The sequence below is a fragment of the Octodon degus genome, unplaced genomic scaffold (genome assembly GCF_000260255.1).
Source record: "Octodon degus isolate 3935 unplaced genomic scaffold, OctDeg1.0 scaffold00116, whole genome shotgun sequence".
Classification (NCBI taxonomy): Eukaryota; Metazoa; Chordata; class Mammalia; order Rodentia; family Octodontidae; genus Octodon; species Octodon degus.
This window is the reverse complement of record NW_004524692.1, coordinates 4,125,333-4,132,900: the sequence shown is the minus strand read 5'-3', so window position 1 is coordinate 4,132,900 and position 7,568 is coordinate 4,125,333. Positions and strand designations below refer to the sequence as shown.

At 39.4% G+C, this 7,568-nt stretch overlaps 1 pseudogene across 1 annotated transcript in view; it reads right to left on the bottom strand.

The window, feature by feature from the left end:
* LOC101579885 overlaps nucleotides 1–7,568 on the bottom strand; it is a 13,735-nt pseudogene that overhangs the window by 561 nt on the left and 5,606 nt on the right. The window lies entirely within an intron of this gene.

Sequence of the window (7,568 nt, the reverse complement as noted above, 5' to 3'; positions counted from 1 at the left end):
CTGGGGATCGAACCGCGGTCCCTGTGCTTTGCCAAGCTTGTTTCAAGTAGGTGCTTTAGACCACTGAGCCATCTCTCCAGCCCATTGATGGAGTTTTTTGATCTTCCAAATAAAGTATCATGTCATCTGCAAATAATGATAGTTTCACTTCTTCTTTACCTATTCTTGTTCCTTTTATTTTTCCCTCTTGTCTAATGGTTCTAGGTAATGATTCCAGAACTATATTGAATAGGAGGGGTGATAGAGGACATTCTTTTCTTGCACCAGATCTGAGAGTAAAAGATTTCAGTTTTTCCCCCTTGAGAATTACATTAGCCATTGGGTTGTCATAGATGGCTTTTATCCAATTGAAGTAGAGGCCTTCTATTCCAATTTTCTGTAGGAGTTTGAACATGAATGAGTGTTGGACTTTGTCAAAAGCCTTTTCTGCATCAATGGAAATGATCATGTGGTTTTTAGATTTCGCTCTATTGATATAGTATATTACATTTATAGATTTTTGAATATTGAACCATCCTTGTATTCTCGGAATAAATCCTACCAGGTCATGGTGTATGATCTTCTTGATGATTTGCTGTATTCTATTTGTTAGGATTTTATGGAGGATTTTTGCATCTATGTTCACGAGGGAGAATGGCCTTAGTTCTTTTTTTAGTTGCATCTTTCCCTGGTTTTGGTTTTAGTATAATACTTGCCTCCAGGAATGATTTTGGGAGAACTCTTTCCTTTTCAATTTCATTGAAGAATTTGAGGAGAGTAGGGATTATATCTTCTATAAATTTCTTGTAGAATTCAGCTGTGAATCCATCAGGACCTGGACTTTTCTTTGTCAGCATTTCATATTTCATTGGCTGTCATTGGGTTATTGAGAGTTGTTATATCTTCTTCTTCTTTTTTTAAAAATATCTTTTATTTTATTTTTGTGTCCAACTCAGCCGACCCGGGGAGCAAGGCTGGCACAGCATGTGGTGCCAGGGATCGAACCGTGGTCCCTTAGGCTTGCCTAAGCTTGGTTAAGCAGGCGCTTTAGACTGCTGAACTATCCTGCCAGTCCCTGTTATATCTTCTTGATTCAGTTTTGGTAATTTGTACCTTTCTAGGAATCTGTCCATTTCTTCTGTGTCTTATACTGAGTGATAGTAAAGACTATCATAGTAGCTATTGTTAATCTTCTAAATTTCCACTGGGTCTGTAGTAGATACACCCTTTTCACTCCTTATTGCTTGTATTTGAATTTTTTCTTTCCTCTTTTTGATGAAGTTAGCTAGGGGCTTATTGATTTTATTTAATCTTTCAAAGAACCAGCTTTTGGATTCATTAATTCTTTGAACTGTTTCTTCATCTTAATTGAATTAATTTCTGCTCTAATCTTTATTTATTTATTTATTTATTTTTTTAAATTTATTTATGTGTGTGCGTGTGTGTGTGTGTGTGTGTGCGCGCGCGCGTGTGTGTGTGTGTGTGGCCAGCTCAGCCCACCACGGGGCGGGGCTGGCTGGTATGTGGTGCTGGGGGATTGCTTTGCTAAGCTTGTTGTAAGTAGGTGCTTTAGACCACTGAGCCATCTCACCAGCCCCTGCTCTAATCTTTATGATTCTTCCTGTCTTTGTGCTCTGGGTTTGGTTTGCTCTTCCTTTTCTACATGTTGGAGGTACAGCATTAGGGTGTTTATTTGTTCCCATTCTGTTTTCCTAATGTTTGAGTTCACAGCTATGAATTTCCCTCTCAGAACTGCTTTCATCACGTCCCATAAATTCTGATAAGTTGCGGATGAATTGTCATTGAATTGTACATATTGTTTAATTTATTGTTTAATTTCATCTGTAACCATTGATTGCTGAGAAAGGTGTTTAATTTCGATGTACTTAGGTTTTTTTCTGGTTTCTTTTGTCATTTATTTCCAGTTTCATTGTACTGTGGTCAGATAACATGCATGGGATAATTTCTGTTTTCTTGCATATACTTAAGCATGACCTGTGGACTATTTTAGAAAATGATCCATGTGCAGCTGCAAAAAATGTATAATCCACTGTGGCTGGGTCTACCAAGTCCATTTTTTCCAAGCTCTGGTTCAGTTCTGCTACTTCTTTGCTAATTTTTTTTTGTCTAGTTTACTTATCTTTTTGGGATAAGTGGGTGTTAAGGTCGCCTGTTAAGATTGTTGTATTGGATATTAGATTTTTCATGTCTATTATGTTTGTTTTATATAGTTGTGTGCTCCTGCATTTGGCGCACACGTATGTATGAGTGTTATCTCTTCCTCTTGAATTTTTCCCCTAAACAGTATATAGTGGCCTTCTTTATTTGGTTTGATCATTTTTGGTTTGAAGTTGAGACTGCTTGAGAACAGGATGGCTACCTCCACTTTTTTCTGAGGTGCTGGGGCATGTAGTATTGTGTTCCATCCTTTGACTTTCAGCCTATGAGTTTCTTTATGTGTTAAGTGTGTTTCTTTCATACAGCATATTGTTGGGTCTTGTTTTCTAATCCACTGTGCCAATCTATTTCTTTTAATTGGTGAATTGAGTCAATTTACATTGATGGTTATAATCGAGATGTGTTGACTTATGATTGACATGTTATTTACCTGCTGTTTTCTAACTCCTTTTTCTCCTGTGTTTAATTGTTTGCCCTATTTAGTGGGTTCCTTCTGTTCTCATTGGTGCAGTTCTGATCATTTTGGAACCTCTCTAGAACATCTTTCAGTAGTCTGTGTAGGGTTGGCTTTGCCATCATGAAATTCTTTAGTTGTTCTTTGTCATGCAAGTATTTCACTTCTCCATCAAACTTGAAAGAGAGTTTTGCAGGGTATAGTAGTCTGGGCTGGAATTTGTATTCATAGAAGACTTGCTCCATGCTCTTCTTGCCTTCATGGTTTGTGAAGAGAAGTTGGCCATAATTCTGATGGGTTTTCCTTTGAATGTGATCTGCTTTTTTTCTCTAGCCACTTTCAGTATATTATTCTTGCGCTGGATTTCTGGGATCTTGACTTTTATATGTCTCAGTGTGTTTTTAATTGGGTTGAGTTTACTTGGCATTCTGTATGCTTTGGTTACCTGAATATCAGATTGTCTCTTCATATTTGGGAAGTTTTGTGCTATTACTTCTGCCCATATTCTTTTTATATCACTTGTATTGACTCCTTCTTTCTCATTGATACCTATTAGTCTTACATTCTCCATGTTTGCATCATCTTGCAGGTGATGAATTATTTTTTCCTGCATCCTAGTTGTTTTTAAGAGATCTTTTCATACTTTTTCACTAGCTACACCAACATCTTCAAGATCTGAAACTCTATTTTCACTTTCACTCATACGGTTTTACAGGCTTGTGATTGAGATTTTAAGTTCCCCTACATCTCTTTGACTCTGCTTCATGTGATCTATTTCTTTCCTGTATTACTCATTCAAGGATTCCATCATTTTTTTAATCTTCTGGTTTTTTGTAAATCAATATCTTCTTTAGAAGTAGTTATTAATTCTCTTACTGCAGAGTTTTTTTTTCAGATTGGGTTTCTTCCATATGTTTCTGAAATTGATTCTTTAGTTCAGATGCTATGAGTTCAGAGATTTCTTTTTTCATTTTAGAAATTAATTCTGCTTGGAGTTCTTTTAAAACTTTCTGCTGTTGCTTATTTACTTCTGATGCTAGTAATACATATATTTCAGCTGAGCTAGTGTCCACTGCACTTGTTCTGGTTGGGCATTGTGTTTCCTCCATATGTTTCTGCATTTGATTCTTTAGTTCAGATGCTATAAATTCAGAGATTTCTTTTTTTGTTCGTGAAATTAATTCTGCTCTGAGTTCCTCTATATCTTTCTGCTGTTGTTTATTTGCTTCTGATGCTATTAATTCATATATTTCAGCTGAGTTAGTGTCCTCTGCATTTCTTATGGGTGGGCTCGAGGCCTGAGATTGCATTTTGCTCCTTGTCTTTATCATTTCATATAATACTGACCTCTGACCTTTGGCGTAGAGCTTTGGTGCAGTTATATTCTTCTTACCTAATGAAATTCAATAACTGATATACCAAGTACTAGTTCATGCAGTTGTGGCTGGCTTGGGTCTGACTATTGTGCTCTGCTCCTTATTGTTGTTGCCCTTGGAGGTGGGACTGCTGTGCCCTTCTGGTAAGATGTTCTGTTCCTGGATTATCTGTGTGGTTTTGACCCTAGTCTCACTGCAGGCATTTTAGCTTCAGGGTTTCACCTGAAGCCTATATGCCAGGCCTGGGCTGGATCTGGAAGGGTATGAGGAGGGGGTGCAAGACAGCGCAGAAGCTTTCCCACACACTCACTGGGGCTGTACTTTAGCAGGTCTGCAGGACTCCCAAGAGTGTAGCAGAAGTTCTCACTTACAGGGCGGGCTGTGCTGTCTCTGGATGGGCGGGAGAGGTCCAGAGAATGCAGGTGAAGGCCTCTCTGACGCGGTGGGCCTGGGCTTGGACTAGTGGGTGCAGGACAGAGCAGAAGCTCTTCCACACACCACACACTCACAGGGCCTAGTGTTTGATGGATCTCTCTTTTAAAATTTTTATGATGCAGTTCTGACTCATAGTGATCCCCCTGTCTCAGCCTGCCCAGCATTGGGATTACTGGCATGTACCACCATGCCAGGTTCTGGGGTCAGCATGGCATGTCTAGAGTTTGGGGCCCATCATGGCTTGCAGTACTGGAGATCGAACTTGGGACCTTGCCTTGCCAGGCAGGTACTTATGCCACTGAGCTATCTCCCCAGCCCATATTTTCCTTTCCCACATGACTTCTTTTTGCTTTCTTAATGAATTTCATAGTAAACATCCTTTGAATGTTTCACTATTAAACTCTCTGCTAGGTTAACTGAGTGGTCAGCTATTGACTTGACAGATTTCTTCAAGTACAAGATCTCTGAAATCTGATGATGGGTCTCTGTGTGTTGTGGTGCACCTTCAATGCACTGGCCAAAAGTTGACAACTCTTCTTTATTCTTCAGTTCCTGTTTTCATAGAGCCTAAAAGTTATGCAGAGTGAGATTACATGTCTTTCAAATCTTTCTAGGTGGACTTACACATGTAACATGGTTTTGGTCTTTTAAGTTTCCAGAAATATACTGGAGATTTTCAAATCTACTATGGATGTACACTGTTATCCAACTTTTCCTTTGAAGAAGTTTTAAGCCAAAATTTCGTTTGCTTTATCTGGTATTACTGCCTTAGGCTACCAATTGCTTCTGACAAACATCCTGAGGATAAAGTTTCTTAATGAAATCGAGTAAGATCTGAGTCATGTCAGATGAAGACAAGTCTTGGGCATCGAGCTTTTCCAGAGTTGCCAGACAGGTGAAAATAGTAATAATTAACTGGGATGCTGCTTTTTTTAGGGACACACTAGTGACTGACATGTTGGTATTTTCCCCAAATATCATGGTTTTGAGGTTGCTAGTTTTAAAGTTTTAATGTAGACCTGGGAAGAAGATAAGAACAGAGTAAAAATAGAACAAGTTAAAATTTGACAAAGCTCATTGTTCTTGCTTAGTTTCAGGTAGTTTTCCTTAATTTATTTTCATGTATTTAGTACAGGGTCTACAGGGTCTCACTACACAGATTGGACTCATAGTGATTCTCCTGTTTTCAGCCTCTCAAGTGCTGGGATTACAGGCGCACACTGCCACAGCCAGTCTCAGTAGCCATCTCAGTGAGCCTTGGGGGTCAGACTGGCACCACAGTAGGCCAGGGATCAAACTCTGGTCCCGGACCTGTGTAAGCCTGCACATTAGTCTGCTGAGCTATCTGGCTGGCCCTTAGTTTTAATGTAAGCTTTTGGTTAAAATTTAGAGTTCTGGAGAAGTTGATTTTAATAATTTCTCCAGTGTACTTATGTTATGGGGTAGCTTTTCAAGGATGCTTCCCTCAACTATTATGCAAGCATTTTTCCCTTTGGTGACATTTTTCTGCAATCTACTGCACAGAAAGTGCTACTATATGTATACAAATTACTTTGAAATGACTAAACTGATTTTCTTAAAACTGAATTTTCATATTACTTCTCTCCCTAGTAGACCCTAACCACAACACATCTGTCATAGACAAATTATTTTATAATCATGTTTCTAGGTTTGTGAACATGAGTATTAATGGGAACAAAAGGCCATAAAACTTCCCAGATCCAACGACTCTAATTTTGAAGAAACCAAAGCTTATAGATGGCAATGTATTCATATATTTGCATTTTAAGGGATGCTATTTTGTCACTTTCTTTTTACTGGAACACAATATTCAACATTCACAACTTACAGGAGGATGAGCTGATTTTTGCTTATGTTTTCAGTTCATAGTTAGCTAGATCTAAGGCAGACATGGTATGATGGAGGGGCCCAGGAGAGGAAGACTGCTCACATCATAGTAGCTAGGAGTAGAGAGAGGAGGGAAGAGCCCAGGAGGGAGATGCAGCATTTCTGGTCACACCCCCAGTGACTCTCTTTTGATTAGGCCCCCACTTCCTTTTTTTTTTTTTTTTTTTTTTTTTTTTTTTGCAGAACTGGGGATTGAACTCAGGTTCTTTGTATTTTGAGGGAAGGGTCTACAGGGTGTTCAGGGTCTCACTACTAGATTGGACTCATGGTGATCTGCCTGTTTACAGCCTCCCAAGCATTGGGACAACACGCATGCACCACCACGCCCAGTCTTGTGTGCCATCTCGGCATGCTGCAGGGGTGCTTTAATCTGCTGAGCTATTTGGCCAGCCCTCCCCCTTCCTAACAGGATGTTTAGCTATGGATTAATCAGTGGATTCATCACTAATGGAGATAGTGCTTCTATGATCCAAGCACCTACACACAAAATTTTAAGGAAGTTTTTGATCCCAACTGTAACATAATTTAGAAGCCAAAAGGTCTTAGTTACTTTTCACTCATTGCTGAGACAAAATACCTGAAGCCTAAAATAAGGAAGGAAAGGTTGATTCAGCTCACTGTTTGTGAAGACTTCAGTCCATAACTGGCAGGCTCCAAAACAGACTGGCACATGGCAGAGGAGCAACATGTTCATGGCTGTGAGAGCTATCAAAGGTAACAAGAGAAAAAAGGGAAAGAGCAAGCTTCTTTTTCTCCTTCACTTTGCATGCAGGCTACCTCCCTAAGGTAGGTGTAGCACTGCTGCCTCCAATCCCAGCACTAAACAATGAACCAATCAGAAACTCTAGACTCAGCCATCTTTGTAAAGCCCGCCCCCCTCGACCACATGAGGCTTTGAGGGGATATCTAGACACAACCATAACAACAGGTATTTCCCTTCCTTCACAATTCTTTTATACACGTGTATTGTCACTACAGGGTTTTATTTTTACTGGTGGACTAAGGGATCAAATTCTATGGTTCAATACTCAGCCATCTTATCTTTGACAAAGGGGCCAAACATACTCACTGGAAGAAAAATAGCCTCTTTAATAAATGGTGCTGGAAAAACTGGCTCTCTACATGCTGAAAACTCAAATTTGACCCAGGTCTATCACCATGCACTAAACTAAAGTCAAAATGGATTAAAGATCTAAACATTAAAGCAGAGACACTCAATCTCCTGGAAGAGAAAGTAG